This window comes from Suricata suricatta, chromosome 2 (genome assembly GCF_006229205.1).
Source record: "Suricata suricatta isolate VVHF042 chromosome 2, meerkat_22Aug2017_6uvM2_HiC, whole genome shotgun sequence".
Classification (NCBI taxonomy): domain Eukaryota; kingdom Metazoa; phylum Chordata; class Mammalia; order Carnivora; family Herpestidae; genus Suricata; species Suricata suricatta.
In genome coordinates, this window is record NC_043701.1 from 50,275,137 (window position 1) to 50,291,533 (window position 16,397).

The 16,397-nt window shown below is 45.6% G+C and overlaps 1 protein-coding gene and 1 long non-coding RNA gene across 2 annotated transcripts in view; one reads left to right on the forward strand and one right to left on the reverse strand.

The window, feature by feature from the left end:
• COBL (cordon-bleu WH2 repeat protein) overlaps nt 1-16,397 on the reverse strand; it is a 153,347-nt gene that overhangs the window by 69,950 nt on the left and 67,000 nt on the right. The gene's annotated exons all lie outside the window — the stretch shown is intronic.
• LOC115281037 lies at nt 6,138-8,034 on the forward strand. The gene is made up of 3 exons (XR_003904036.1): nt 6,138-6,279; nt 7,336-7,504; nt 7,880-8,034. It is a non-coding gene; the product is annotated as an uncharacterized LOC115281037 (long non-coding RNA).

Genomic DNA, 16,397 nt, shown 5'->3' on the forward strand with positions numbered 1-16,397 from the left:
AGCATGTGAAATGCAGTGTTGGCAAACGCATGCATCTTCTAGGTTATTCTGTCCAATCCTCCCCCGACCGCTGATTAGATAATTAAGCCATGGCTGGGAGAGTTGGAAGCTAGACTCTGGGCCTCCAACAGGAGACCTCCATCTTCCCACACACATCTGCCATCACCACCATGCAGCCCTCAGGGTCTGATCTGCACACGCGGCTTTCTGACAGGATGTACTGCTAAGGGTCGACCGCTGTCCCACATGCAGAACTAATAAAAGTGCTTTTAGCCAGGCATTGAACATAAACCTTGTTTTCCAAAACAAAAATCGCATGCTTAGGAGAAAGCAAAATGATCCGAGAAATTGTAGTGAACTAGTCCCCAGGCTATCGCTTCTTCCGTTGGGCTGGTGACTGTGGACAGTGTTGCAGCAGGTATTTACAGAAAAGCAGCAAAAAGACCCGTGTGGTGTCTGCATGGCAACCATTTGTTCAGAAGTTTTGCAGGGACCCAGCGAACATGCACGCCAAGGCTTCTCGTTGTAATGATTTTTTTCCTACTTGAAGGAGATAATCACAGCCGAAGCGTGCAAGGGGCCCTGGCACGATCTGCTCCCACATTACTGAAGAACACTTCCCAGAACTGAGTCCGCATCTGTGCCACGTTCTACCATGAACAGTCACCACAGTGAGATTTCAACGCCATTCTCCCCGTGCCACGGAAACAAGCCTTTGACTACGTGGATGGAACTAGAGGGTATTATGCTGAGCGAAATCAGTCAGTCAGAGAAAGACAAATATCATATGACTTCATCCTATGATGGCTTTAAGATACAAAACAGATGAACATAAAGGAAGAGAAGCAAAAATAATATAAAAACAGGGAGGGGGACAAAATGTAAGAGACTCTTAAGTATGGAGAACAAACAGAGGGTTGCTGGAGGGCTTGTGGGAGGGGGATGGGCTAAATGGTAAGGGGCATTAGGAATCTACTCCTGAAATCACTGTTGTACTATATGCTAACTAACTTGGTGTAAATTAAAAAATAAATTAATTAAAAGAAAAAAAGAAACAAGTCCACGAAGCTCACTTCTGTGACAGAGGTGGGAGAGAAGCGTGCTGTAAATAAACAGATGACTTTGCTTTTCATCTTTCGTCAGTCTCATGTGACACAAAATTGGGCTAATGAGCAGCCTGACCCTGATGTCTTTCTGCAACGACACCTCGTTCTCTGTCCTGGCATCTGAGTGTGTCCGGACTCACAGTCTCCACTGTATGTGTCCCTCTGCCTGACACTTGTGTGTACCAGACTGTCATGTGGCCAGCTCCTTGTCAGCCTTCCATTTCTGGCACAGAGAAGAGTGGCCCCAACTTCAGAATCTAAATCAGCACCTTGTCACATCTCTAGTTTATCTAAAAGAATTGTACATCTAAAAGAATTGTATCTGTTCTTGTTTATTTTCTACATCCCAACACTTGTGTTTTGAGAGTATTCAGGGATCTCTCTGAAGCACGGAACAGGCTCTCAAAATGTTTGGTGGAGCCACTGAACGCAATCCTAACAGTGCATATTTGCAGTGACCGCCATTACCACAGTTCTCCATGTGCTATTTAGATTGCTTGTTTCAGCCTGTGTCAATGTGGGTAAGTTCTATTTTTCTCAATGAATCTGTCCCTTTCCTGTAAGTTTTCAAAATCATTGGTATAAAGTTCATACCACCTCCTTATTATCTTCAAAATTGTTTTTTAATCTTTATTTTTTGAGAGACAGACCATGGGTGGGGGGGGCAGAGCAGAGAGAGAGACACACACAGAATCTGAAGCAGGCTCCAGGCTCTGAGCTGTCAGCTTGAACTCATGGCTTGAACTCATGAACTGTGAGATCATGACCTGAGCCGAAGTTGGATGTTTAACTGACTGAGCCACCTGGTGCTCCCTACCAGTTTTTTTTTTTGTTGTTGTTATTGAGCCTTTAGAGTTTTGTACATATATGATCATGTCATATGCAAAAAGATAATTTTACCTCTTCCTTTCTAATTTGGATTTTATTTCTTCTTCTTGTGTTATTGCTCTGCCTAAGACTTCTATGTTGAATAGAAATAGTTCAGCTGGGCCCCCCTTGATTCGTAGTGGATCTTATAGGGAAAGCTTTCAAATTTTCCATATTGACTTGGATGTTAAATGTGGACTTTTCATATACGGCCTTTAGGGGGTTGAGGTAAGTTCCTTCCATATGTATTTTGCTGAGAGTTTTAATCATGAATGAATGTTAACCCTTGTCAAATGCTTTCTCTACATCTGCTGATCATGCGTGTTTTATGCTTTCATTTTGTTAATGTGGTATATGACATTGATTTGTATATGTTGAACCACTCTTGCACCCCAGGGACAAATTTCACTTGGTTGTGGTTTGTAAGTTTTTTAATGTGCTATTGAATTTAATTTACTAGTATTTTATCAAGGATTTTTGGACCTATGTTTATCAAAGATATGAGCCTGTCATTTTCCTGCAGTGTCTTTTTCTGTCTTTGCCATCAGGGTAATGCTAGCCTTATAAAACAAGTTAGGAAGTATTCTTCTTCTATTTTTTAAAAGGGGTTATGAAAGATTGGTATCAATTCTTCTTTGAATGTTTGGTAAAAGTCACTCATTACATCATCTGGTCCCAGAGCTTGAAGTGTGGGGCTTGAAACCACAAGCCACAAGATCATGATCTGAACTGAAATCAAGAGTTGGACGCTGAACCGACTGAGACACCCAGGTGCCCCAGGAAGTTTTAATAATCATATATGTGTATGTGCCTAATCAAAGCTTCAAAATACATGAAGCAAAGCTGACAGAATTAGAATGAGAAACAGACAAATCTATAATCATATTAGAAAATAACATAGCTGGGGGGAAATTTATCCATAGACCTTTTAGCTAAACTCTTTATATTATTTGTTTTTAATGGCTGCTATGAGGATTATATGTAACCTGAACATTTACAGTTCATTTAGATTAAGTATTAAATACTTTACATAACATGTGGATACTTTGCAATCATAAAGATCTATTTATCCTGTCCTTCCATATTTTATGTTATAGTTGGCATATGTATTAACATTTACATATGTTAGAATTCTAAAGACAATAACCAATTCTTTACATTTACCCAGATAATTACCATTTTTGATATTCTTTGTCCCTTTCCAAGATTCCAAGTTTCTATTTGGTATTATTTCCCTTCAGTCTGAAATTTTCCATTACTGTTACCTTTGTGCAGGTCGGACAGCCAAAGATTATTTTTTATCTGAAAATGTCTCTCCCTTCCCTTCACTCTTGAAGGCTATTTTTGCTGGATACTGAATTATGAACTGACACCAGTTACTGTCTCTCGTCACTTTGAAGATTCTGTTCTATTTTTAGCTTCCATTGTTTCTGATGATAAATCCAACAGTTTTTGAAATGTTATTTTTCTCTAGTTGTTTAGACTTAAAGTCTGTTTTTAAGCAATCTCACTACAATATATCTTATTTGTTGTTACTGTGTTTTTAAATTTTGGTTTGGATTAGGGGTACCTGGGTGGCTCAGGTCTGATCATCTGACTTCAGTTCAGGTCATGATCACAGTCAGTGAGTTTGAGCCCCACGTTGGGCTCTGTGCTGACAGCACAGGGACTGAAGTCTGCTTTGGATTCTGTGTTTCCCTCTCTCTCAATCTGTCGCTCCCTTGTTTGTGCTGTCTCAAAAAAATTAAATTTTGGTTTGGATTCCCTGAACTTTTTAAATGTGTCTATGCAGGTCTCTTACAAAACTTGGGAAATCTTTGGTCCTTGTTTCTTCAAACATTTGTTTTTCTCTCTTCTTCTGGGAACTTACTGACAAACAACAGACATTTTACTAGTGTTCCACAGGTCTTTGAAGCTCTATTTTCATTTCAATTATTTTCTCTCTCTCTTCTTAAAATTAGAGCATTTCTATTGATTTATCTTCAACTTCACTGCCTTTTTCTTTTGTTACCTTCATTCTGTTCTAAGCCCATCCAGTATCATTTTTTTATTGAAGATATTGTGTTTGTTCTTTTTTATAGTTCTTATTGTCTTCTGAGATTTTCCCATTATTTCCATTCATTATAAGCACATTTCTCATTTTGCACTAAGCATACTTATAAGCTGTAGTAGACTTTTTTGTCTGCTAAACCTAACGCCTGGGCCATCTCCAGGTTGGTTTTTGTTGACTGTTTTGTTTCCTGGGAACAGATCACAATTTCCTGGTTTTCTGTCTGTTGAATAATTTTGGCTTGTATCCTGGCCATTACGAATGTCATGCTTATGAGATGCTGGCTTCTCTTATATGCTCATGAAAAGTATTAGTTCTTTTGTTTTAGGAGGTAATAACCTCAATGGACTCAAAGTGAAAATTCTGTTCAGTGATTGGTAATTCAAATCTTAGTTCAGTTCTTTTACTCTTAGCTAAGTTGCTTGGTGCCTGCCTCTTGCACGCATGATTCAAGGCTCAGCCAGAGATTTGGACAGAATTTACCCAGAGAATTTATGGCTCTCTGGCTATCTCCTTCCTGGCATTCTTCTCTCACTTTCCAAAGGCTGGTGGGCATCCTGAATTCTGGTCCTCATTTTTCAGACCAGTAAGGCTGGTGACCACTGGTTATTTTCTTGAGTCGATATATAATGTACTGAATATATATCAATTTTCTACTGCCCCATAATCCATTAACATAAACTTAAGTACAAACACATCTGCTCTTCCATAGTTTTTAACGGTCAGCAGTCCAAGTATGGCTAAGCTGAGTTGTCTACTCAACATCTCACAAGGTTCTCGACCCTCACAACGGTCTTATGCAGGCTCAGTGCCCATCTGGAATGTCCATGCACAAGCTCACTGAGATTGTTGGAAGGGTGTCTGTCCTTGCAGCTGTCTGACCAAGAGCCCTGGCTTCTGACTATGGGTCATCTACAGGTGTGAGAGGCCACCTGCATTTCCCTGCCACATGGTCTTCTTCCAAGGAGGTTCATGTCATGAGAGCTGGCTTATTTGAGGTCAGCACAGAAATCTCTCTCTCTCTCTCTCTGGTCCGCTAGTTGGAATGTTACATAACAAGATGTCATCAAGGGAGTGACATGCCATCACCACTACCATATGGTGGAATCTAATCGAGCCAGTGGCATCCCATATTCCACGAGGCAGAAGCCACTTGCAGGCCCTAAGACACCCAAAGAGAAGAGCTCATACAAGAATGCAAATCACTGAGGGCCACAGCAGGGTATGCTGGCCACCAGGACCAAAAGTATATATTTTAGTCTTGTCATCTGGGGCCTTTACTGGTAAAATAACTTCTCCAGGGTTATAAAGGTTAGGTTGTTGCCACCTCCAATTCAAACCAGGCAGAGCCCACATTCTCCGGGTACACCGCATACCTCCCAACAAGCAGAGCTGTGCTCCCCACTGGGCCAACAGCCTGGATTCAGCCACGGAGAAGCCACAATGAAAGAAACGTGACATCTGTAAATCATTGCTTCGAATCTTCCAAGAATCACATAGACGCCTCAGCAATTTCTGCAACTCACAACTCTCTAACATGAAATTAGTTTCCAAAGTCCCAGAGTTGCCCAAAAGCTTTTTATTTCTATGTATGGCATATAGATATTATACATACATATATATTTGAAGTGTATTTATTTTGAGAGAGAGAGAGAGAGAGAGAGAGAGAGAGAGAGAGAGAGAGAGAGCAAGCGAGCATAGGAGGAGCAGAGAGAGAAGGAGAGAGACAGAATCCCGAGCAGACTCGTATTGTCAGCATGCAGCCTGACACAGGGCTCGAATTCATGAACCATGAGATCATGACCTGAGCCGAAATCAAGAGTCAGATGCTTAACTGAGTGAGCCGCCTGGGCATCTTTATCTTCTCATCTATGAAGTCAATAGAGATTCCATTACATCAAAAAGTCCCACAAATGACATACTTTCATTCAGAAAAATCAAAATATTAAAACATACTGATCAAAATTAGAGGGACATTATATGGCAAAGAGAGATGATCTCAGGTTGGTTATGAATCAAGCTTCTCCGGTGATTTTAGTATCTCTCTTAGGTTACTATAGGAGTTAGCTAGGTTCCGTATTCCAGAATCTCTTATAATCCTAACGACGTGTGTGATAACACAGTTTCTAACAGTTCATATCAGGAACTAGCTCAATGCCAACAGAAATATTGGTCTCATAAGTAAGAACTGTAAATCATCAACCTGAGAACCAAGTTCTTTTTGAGAGACCATAACCCACCAGCTGGCTCGTGTGGGTAAGTCCATTAACCTTGGGCCCTTGTTTATAAAGTAAACGAAGATGAGAGCTAAGCTGTGTTCCTGATCTGCAAGGTCCTTTCACCTCGAAAATTAGAAACTGGGCCTTAAGCCTCTCTGTGTTAATATGGAAACTGGAAAGCAAGGACAGTTTATAAGGGAAAAAAATAAGATCTTGTATCTCAAATATAGGCCAACGGTCTTTTGAACAAATGTCTTTGCAGTAAACCCATGTGGCCACCCACAGAAACAGGGCAATGGTGACAGTATTCCCCTGGTAAGATTGTCCACTTAAAAAGAATATTCACCTACACAGGGCTTTAAATATTTGAAGATTCTTGCTAATTCTGTGAGCAGGGTTACAAGTCCTATTCATACCTTAGCCCTTCAAAACACCCTTGGTTATGTAGGCAGCTGTAGGCATTCTTATTTTACTTGTGAAGAAACAAAAACCAGGAGAGTTGAATGGCAAGTCCTTTTGAGTGACTCATCCAGAGTTGTATAGACAGCAAATGGATGAGAAAGACATTACAGGGGCATCTAGGTGGCTCAGTTGGGTAAGCCTCTGACTCTTGATTTCAGCTAAGGTCATAACCTTACAGTTTGTGAGTTCGAACCCCACGCTGGGCTCTGTGCTGACAGCTCAGAGTCGGCTTGGGATTCTATCTCCCTCTCTCTCTCTGCCCCTTCCCCTCTCATGCTTGTTCTCTCTCAAAATAAATAAACCTAAAAAAATATAAAAATAAAATAAAATAAACCAAAGTAATAAAAAAAAGAAAGAACTTACAGCCCCCTAAGGACTCAATCTCACTGAAATACAAGACATCTACCTCATTGCTGATTCCTTCAGCAAAGACATGTTATGTGCTTTCAGAAATTTGCTGGAGTCCTGCTTTGAGGACCTTAAGGTATGGGAGGAAGAAAAGAGGAAATACAGTAAATTCTCCACCTCCTTTCTGCTTGCCCATCCCCTCTCAGACAAATAAACATTAAAAAAGAAAATAAAACACTGATTAGAATTCTAAAACTGACTGTTCTGACTTTTGGTTACCGAGGTGATGGGAAAGACCTCTACAAACATTCCGATATAAAGAAGCAAAACGCAACTGTAAGGAAACCCATGAAATCATGATTCGACCAGATTCTCCATGTAGCCGAGAACACACAGACTACTAACGTGGCTGATAGGCAGAACCAAAGTGGCCAAGATAACAACATAGGAGGGTAAGACCAATATACTTAACCAGTGGCTATTTAAACCACTCTACAATATAAAGCCCAGTTTTCAATTTCCTTTGTGTCACCAAAACGTCAATGTGATGGAAAGCAGCCAAGCTCCCTTTTCATTTTGATCCTATTGCCAAGGCCTCCATAAATGTCACACTCAATGATGGCTAAAAATACAGAAGACTTTAATCTTCTTCAAATAAGCTCACCTCTGTGGCTGGAAGTGTCAGGGGCCAAAGGGGGAGGGGGCTGTAACTAAAAGGAAGATGTGAACTGACTAAAATAGCTCCCATTTCCTTTCTCTGCAAACTTTCCTGATCCACAGCCCTGTCCTCTCCACCCAAGGCAGTTCCTATGTGGCTGTTTTCACAGGCTCTGCGATGGGGATGGGGCGCGACAGGTTCACACAGAGGTTTGTTTTGATGAAGGAATGTTACTTCCTCTGAGCACAATGGAAATCCTCACCTTTGCCTCCTCAGGGGAGAAGGAAACATCCTAACACCAGAGGCAACCTGTTAGTGTACACGTCCCCTAACATTTAAAGCAAAAACATAAAAATTGTTCTGCACCATCATACATTTTGTATGTGCTTTTCCACAGTTTAGAATCTGAACAAAACCTATAGGTGGCCATTTAAGTCAAAGGGAATTCATGCAAATCCACCATGGAGTTCTGGGCTGGTTTTGTCAATTACCTAATGGGCAGGTACGCTTTGTATCTGGAACGTTTGACGGGTGAATGACACAGTTATTGTTTAAAGCGTTGACTCAAAAGCAGACCGAGTTAGGCTGGGTCTGAAAGAACCTTTCACGGTCCCTGCTTGTTTTATCCTTCATTCCTGTCAAGGCTTTCGAAGCCCCGTAACACATTGTATGAGCAGAGAAACAGGTCTTTGCAAACTGGGTAGAGCCAAACACTAGAGGAGGCGTCTCAAAAAGTCAGCAGACAATCCACAATTGGGCTGCACTCATAGGTAACAGGTGTAAGCCTTGACACTGCCTGCAGGAGAGGCTTAGGAATATATCTCTTTTAGTAGGAGTTAAAAAAGTTGCATTTATTTTTGAGAGAAAGACAGAGTGTGAGCAGGGAGGGGCAGAGAGAGAGGGAGACACAGAATCCAAAGCAGGCTCTAGGATCCGAGCCGTTAGCACAGAGCCCGATGTGAAGCTCAAACCTATGAACCACGAGATCATGACCGGAGCCAAAGTTGGACGCTCAACCGACTGAGCCCCCCAGGGACCCCCCACGATGAGTTGGAATGGGTTTCAGACCAGTCAAACCATTGATTTGGTCACTATCCCTAGAGAACAACAGGTTCACATTCCTCATGAATCAGTGGCCACTCTTGCTTAATTTCCTTGATAAAGGAAGCAGGTGGAAGGGAACAAATTCTGTCCTGATTCTGCCAGACATCCTGACTGGAAGATCAGCCCCATGAGAAGTAGGCTGGGCTACTGAGAAGGAGCTCCATGGCTCGGAACATGGAGAGTCTGCTTCATTTGAAAAATCTGGGGATTAGCTGTGCAGAAGGGAGCATGACTATGTTCTTCCTCTAAGAAGATCCTTAGAAATATTTTTTAAGGTTTATCTATTATTTTGAGTGAGTGAGAGTACAAGAAGGGGAGGAACATAGAGAATCCCAAGCAGGCTCTAATGCAGGGCTCGAACTCACAAACCACACAATCATGACCTGAGCCCAGATCAAGAGTGGGACACCTTACCAAATGAGCCACTCAGGCACCCCTTAAATTGTATTTAACCTTGGGATTTTCATTCCCACTAGCAAACACATGACTTCTCTGTCAATGATGAGTAAATGAGTGTGTTCCTTTGTTTCAAACATTCTATCCAGGTGAGAATCTCTGTGTCTCGAGAGATGATGGCAGCAGGACCTGCTGCAACCTGACCCACCGCATCTCCTGCAGAAGGCCCAGAGCCAGGATGCAAGCCCACATATCCACCACTCAAGCAACCTGATGGTTGCATGTTTCCGTCCAATCTCAATCAGCACTCATGCAGAACTTCCTGCTGAAAATATGTCTCTGGCAGGCTGGGCTTCTGCCTCTTACTGGTATAGCCCTGTGATCACACATCACCTTGGCAAACCTTGGCAGGCCTCACTGGTATAATTAAGATCACAAGAGCCCCTACTTCATGAGGATATCATGAAGGTTAAGTAAGATGATGCATCTGAGGTCTCAGCACCATAGCTAAAACAGGGCAAGCACTGAGCCTTTGCTGGGTCATTGTAACTGTCTTCGTGCTGGCCTTGGGACCAGACGGCTGAGGATGGATGGGGGCGTGCCTCGTCTGCCCAGCTGCCCTGGAAATCTTTCTGTTGGTGAGAACACAGGTGCACATAATAGATCAGGCACGATGGCCTCCATCCCCAGCTGATTTAACAGCCAAAACACCATCAGCCGAGATGCATAGTCTTTCCTGGGTAGGGCTTCCTCCCTGACCTGCATGCCACCGGCTGGGAATGAATCTGGAAGTGACACCTTCATGCTAGCTAGTCTCTAGTCCCTGGCATGGGAATCTGGGGGCATCATAAAAAGCAGGGATGCAGGGGCACCTGGGTGGCTCAGCTGGTTAAGTGTCCAATGTCAGCTTAGGTCATGATCTCATGGTTTGTGAGTTCGAGCTCCGTGTTGGGTTCTGAGCTTTCACCTTGGAGCCTGCTTTGGATTCTCTGTCCCTCTCTCTCTGCTCCACCCCTGCTTGCATGTTCTCTCTCTCTCTCTTTCTCTGTCTCAAAAATAAACAGTTTTTAAAAAGCAGAGTTTGCAAGTGGGAATTTCCCACGGATTGTATCCACATGCCATCACCTACCCAGACAAGGGCTATTCTCTGGTATCTGGGAACATAAGATGTCTGCTCCAGTTAAATTCGGAGAGACTTTAAAACACTGAATCTTATTTGCCCTTGAATCCTTTATGGCCAAGAAAACTGAGGACACGTAAACAGAAACTCAGCTTCCCTTCATTATGGACTAAATTCGGTCTCTCCTCATCTGCCTCCACACCCCCCACAAATGTATATGTTGAAGCCCTAACCCCAGTACCTCAGACTATACGGGACTATATTTGGAGAGAGAGTGTTTAAAGAGGTGATTATGTTAGGATGAGGCCATTAGGGTGATTCCCACATTCCTCCCAGAAGAGGAAGAGGCAGCAGGGACCTGTATCGTGGGAGAATGGGGCCGAGAGACAGCTGTCTGTCTGCAAGCCGAGACAGGCCTCAGCAGAACCCTGACCTTGGACTCGGCCTTAGAACTGTGAGAAATCAGTTTCTGTTGGCCAAGCCCCCCGAGTCTGTAGTATTTTGTCCAGGCAGCCCAGCCGTCTGGTTACCCTGTTGGTAGGCCGGCACTGTGCCCAGAAAATTCGAACTCCTATGGATTCTTGGAAGCCCTTCCCCCAGACAGCATTCGAGCTTTTGGTTTCCCTCACTGCTGTGACTCACTCTCTGCATCATCTTTTGTCATCTATAGAAAGGAGACAGGAGTCCCTCCAAGAGCGGGACACGATGGAGCCCTGCCTTGCAATAGGATAACGTAAGCCGACCCGACATCTACCTGCCACAGGGGGTTTCCCCATGATTATCACTCAGGCACCCCAACTCTGCCGACAGAACGTTCTTTCCCATGTTCCATGAACACAGACGCTTCTGGAACTCCCACGCACTGGTCCCCCGTCCTGTCCTCTGGACGCAGACACAGCCCCAGCCCAGGATAGGAACTTGTCATATCCAGTGAGCCTTTATATTTCTCAGTTTAAATATTCTAATTTCTGCTATTGTTTATTTATTTATTTATTTTTACATTTATTTATTTTTGAGAGAGCACAAATGGGGGAGGGTCAGAGAGAGAGGGAGACACAGAATCCAAAGCAGGTTTCAGGCTCTGAGCTGTCAGCACAGAGCCCAACGCAGGGCTTGAATCCACTAACCATGAGATCATGAACTGAGCTGAAGTCAGATGCTTAGCCAACTGAGCCACATGAGTGCCCCAAATTTCTGCTCCTGTTTTAATAAGGGTCGGTAAGTCCCAGACTCTTCAGTCTCTACAATGTTCTCTTCCTGGCATTTTTTTTAGGGTTTTTTTTCCCCCTTAAAACATGATGTTCAGTCAGTCACTCCAGGGGTCAAGTAGTACAGGGCCCGCACCACCTCACCCCAATGTCACACTTCCATGCACTTAGGCAGAGGCTGTCGTAAACTCTGCCGGCACCTCCAAAACATCTGTGCCTTTTCCGTAGGTGCATCCAGTTAGCGGAATCCCCCCACGCAAACCTCCATTCCTGCACAAGAATCTAGGGGCCCCAGAGTCAGCCTTGGATTGGGGTACATTGAGGAGCCTTGATGACCCCGGGTCTGGGGTTAGGCTTGTCCAGGGTCTCTGGCACAGGAAGCATGGAAGTGACGCATCCAGGGGCCATTAGAGACCCGGACACCCCCCTATCCCTGAATGTCATCTCACTGAAGATCATGGTGGATCCCGGAAGGCCTCCTGTCTAGCTGCCCTGTGTGCCCAAGCCTCTAGATGGCACACCATGTGTGTGTCACAAGGGACCTCCCAGAGAGACAAATATTCATTTATCACAAGTGAAGAGGAGGCCATGCTCTCCTCGGCTCTTCTGCCACTGAGCCCACAATCCTTTGTTCATAAAATGCTCACCGACGGGCCACTGTGTGCCAGGCATCGTGCATGGGGCTGGGACATGCTGGAGATCAAGACATCGTCCCCCATGGGGATTCAGCCAAGTGGATGGCCAAGTATATGCTGGGTCCTCGAGGCCATGGGGACAGGGGGTGGTGGAAGATGAACTTGTCACCTCCATAAACTCTGTCCCCCCAAGTAGTGGCATGTTACGGACCTCTGCTAAGGGGGGCCCTGAGGAGAGCTAAGGCAAAGCAGTCACTATAATGTGGATGAACATAAAATCACAAATGCCGTAAAATGCATGCCAAGTCACAATGTCAGGACTTAGCTCAGCATGCCCACGGACAGGGGGATGCCCAGCCCCCAAGCCTTCTGACTGTTGTCTACAACCCAAACACACAGGACGACATGCTTCAGAGAATAGCTCTGTTTTTACCCCCAGAGAAACCATAACAGCAGGGAACTAATCACGAAGGTTTTGCCCTTTATGGGGAAAGAAGATGCAGTTGGGAAGATGCAGTTTTTTCCACAGGAAGTCACCTGTTGCACCTGCTTTGGTACGGGAGGGGGAGGGAAAATGGGGGGCATTTTGTCGGGGAGGGGTGCTTGGTGTGTCTCTTGTCTGAGTAAGACATCTGAATTTCATAAAGAAATAAACATTCACAACAGGCTCAGAGACAGGGGCGCCTGGGTGGCTCAGTCACTTGAGCTGCCCGAATCTTGGTTTCAGCAAAGGTTATGATCTCATAGTGAGTTCGAGCCTCACATTGGGCTCAGTGCTGATAGTGTAGAGCCTGCTTGGGATTCTGTCTGTTTCCCTCTCTCTCTGCCCCTCCCGTGCTCATGCTCTCTCTCTCCCTCCCTCAAAATAAATAAACTTTAAAAAAAATCTTTAAAAAATTAAAAACAAAACAAAACAAAACAGGGTCAGGGACACACACACAGAAGCAGCCAGAAAGGCCTGCTCTGGGGAAAACCTTGCAGGGCAAAGTTCCTTCCCATCTGCGCAAGGAGAGGCTCGGCTGGAAAGGGGGCGGGGGCTTCCTGCAGGGTAACCTGGAAGACTAAGGGGCCACCAGGATGCCCTGAACGGCCAGGACAGGGAGGGGGTGTGCTCTGAGCTACTAGCCTGCAGTCCCACACCGAGGACAAACAGGCAGTGCAGCATGAGAAGGAAGTGGGGCCCTCCCATGGTATTCTAGAAGATTCCAGTGTGGAGTGCAGTCAACACTGAGGTAGTGGAAAGTCCTTGGCCACACTAGAAAGGAAGCCTGGTAGTTGCTTGGGGTTTGTAATGGGACATAGATTCAAATCTTGGGAAGGGTCCTGGACCACAGGACCCCTCAGCTCCATGCCCACATATCTTCTTCTCCAAGGTCTATTTGTCCCTTACAAAGTCACAGAGGGAATGTGAGCCCCTTGAAGCACGTTCATCTCATCCGCTCTGCCTCCGCAGGTGGGGGGCCGGGGCCTGGCCTCCCCAAGAAGAGCCATGCATGGTGGAGGATGGGTGCTCGCTGGAGCACGTGCAGTCAGTCTGAGCCTTTGCCTGCATGCTCTCTAACCTGCAGCGTGGCCTGGCGTGCCTCAGTGTTCTCAACTTGACTGAAGAAGGGCCGTCGTGACAAGCACACTGGCCAGGACGGCCGAGAGGGTTAGATCCACCATTCACGTGGCAGCGCATTTTACGAAGGCCTTCCTGTTTCTCCACACGCAGTTCTCAAACCTCTGTTCACACGGTCACTTCCAGCTCTGGGAGCAGGCAGGGGGCTCCACCCATCGGGGTTCTTTTAGTCTTTTCCTGTAGTGATGAGCAAGCCGTACAGGTTTGTGGCCAGATTGTCACCCTTTCTAAAGAGGGGTCCATGAGTAGGGCATTCGTGAGTGCTTTGCATGTGTATTACAATCAGCGTCTTTCACTTCGAGAGGACCCATCATTACACACCAGATAAATGAATCACGTAAATAGGAAGTGAATGAACATAAATGCTTGCTGATGGGGTGGCACAGTATCTGACCCCGGGGACTCGGCAGTGAGCACAGACGCTAAGGCCCTGCCTCTGGGCTTATGTGTCAGACTCCGGGAGAAGCACGGAAGAGGATGGGAAGCAGCGTGGACTGTGACCAGGCGTGGAGGGGTCAAGGAGGCCTGGCCAGCAAAGCGGCCCCCAAACAGGGTATGGGCAAGGGGAGAATGTGACGGGCCCCCACAGAGAGGACGAGTTGAGGACTCCTCTGGGCAGGGCAGAGAGGGCACTGTGGGAGGTGCTGGAGACGCTGAGCTCAGAGCTGAAGGTCTGCAGGCGGATGTAAGAACTTGAGGTATGCCCCAGGGTGATGCAAAGGGGAGATGGGGCCTCCACTTGTGTCTGGAACAGTGCTGCTTTAGCAGCAGTGTAAATGGGGCAGGAGTGGAAGCAGAGCCCCAAGAAGGGGCCACTATTGCAACATGGGTGGTCCTGGGGGGGAGCCCCTGGACCAGGCTGTGTATGGGAGAGGTGGCTGGCTTCAGGGTCAGGGCTCGTGGACAGGTGGTGTGGCACGGGAGTGACAGACGTGGGTCTGGAGACCTTCTGTCCCCATCTTACATGGGGGACTGGTCCAGGAGGGGCCCCTCCCCCTCCTGGGTCCTTGGCACACAGGCCTAATGAAGGGACCATTTCTCTCCGCTCTGAATCCTCTGGTCAGCACAGTGCTCCAGGAAGCCAAATGGTCCTGCCGTCGCTCATGTGAGCACCACCCACCTGCTGGAGGTCATCAAAGGTCTTTGATTACTATGAAGAGTAATTTTTCTAAATGTTTGTTTATTTTGAGAGAGAGAGTACACATGCATGTGTGAGTATGAGCAGATGAAGGGCACAGAGAGAGGGAGAGAGAGAAACCCAAGTAAGCGCCATGCTGTCGGGACAGAGCCATACATAGGGCTTGATCTCACAAACCATAAGATCATCATGACATGAGCTGAGATCAAGAGTCCACGCTCAACTCACTGAGCCACCCAGGTGCCTCAGGAAGAATAATTTTTTAAAAGTCTCCAAATATCATGCCCTTTGCAAGAAACAAATTAACAACTGGCATGAGGCAGGTGACAGGGAACTCAAAGGAGCCCTCACTCCAGGAGAAGGAGAGAGTGGAAATGGCCCTGTGGAAACAGGGCTCCTGTTTACTGCAACAGGTTTTTGGATGTTCGATTTAATAAGCAACACCTGTCCATTCTAATAGCAGAGAGAAGAATGCACTTTGAGCCAATCTTGGGCCTTGGCCCTGCTCAGCAGGAACTTCCTCCAACAAGGGCTCCTGGGGCTGCATCACTGGGGCCTTCTCTCTGCTACGGAGCAAGAAGCAGAGCGAGGCCAGGAACACTCCAGCATGATCTGAAGCACCACCACAGAAACAGATTGAGTCTGGCGATGGTCAGATGCACACTTCAGTTCCGGATGAAGCGTGTTGTTGGGGGTGTGGTTAGCAAAGAGTTATGACGTCCTATAATATTGTAAGTACCTGATTCTCATACGGAATCCCAGGTAGTAACACTTGCCCCTGATTTCTAATGTGTGCAGGTTACCTGAATTCTTTACACAGTACAAAACGTTGCACTGACATATTCAAGGAACGAGGGTTCAATTCATGCTCTGAAGTGCAGGGCATGAACGTATTTATTGAGTTCATAAGCCATTTTCCTTTTTTTTTTAACATTTATTTTTTAGAGAGAGACAGAATGTGAGCAGGAGAGGGGCATAGAGAGAAAGACATACACACAGAATCCAAAACAGGCTCCAGGATCTGAGCTGTCAGCACAGAGCCTGACATGGGGCTCAAACTCCAGAACAGTGAGATTGTGACCTGAGCTGAAGTCAGATGCTTAACCGACTGAGATTCCCAAACACCCCTGTAAGCCAGTTTTAATGGAAAAATCTATTTTGGGTTATACTAATAACTGATCATAACACTAGCCTCCTCATCTCTCATTTAAAAATTTTTTTTTATATCTATTTATTTTTGAGACAGAGAGAAACAAAGCATGAGTGGGGGAGGGTCAGACAGAGAGGGAGACACAGAATCAGACTCCAGGATCTGAACTGTCAGCACAGAGCCTGATGTGGGGCTCGAACCCACGAACCTTGAGATTATGACCTGAGCCCAGGTCAGCTGCTCAGCTGACTGAGCCCCCACGTGCCCCTCTCCATCTCTTGTTTTAAAGGCCAGCCCCCCAGTGGTTTCAGTGCT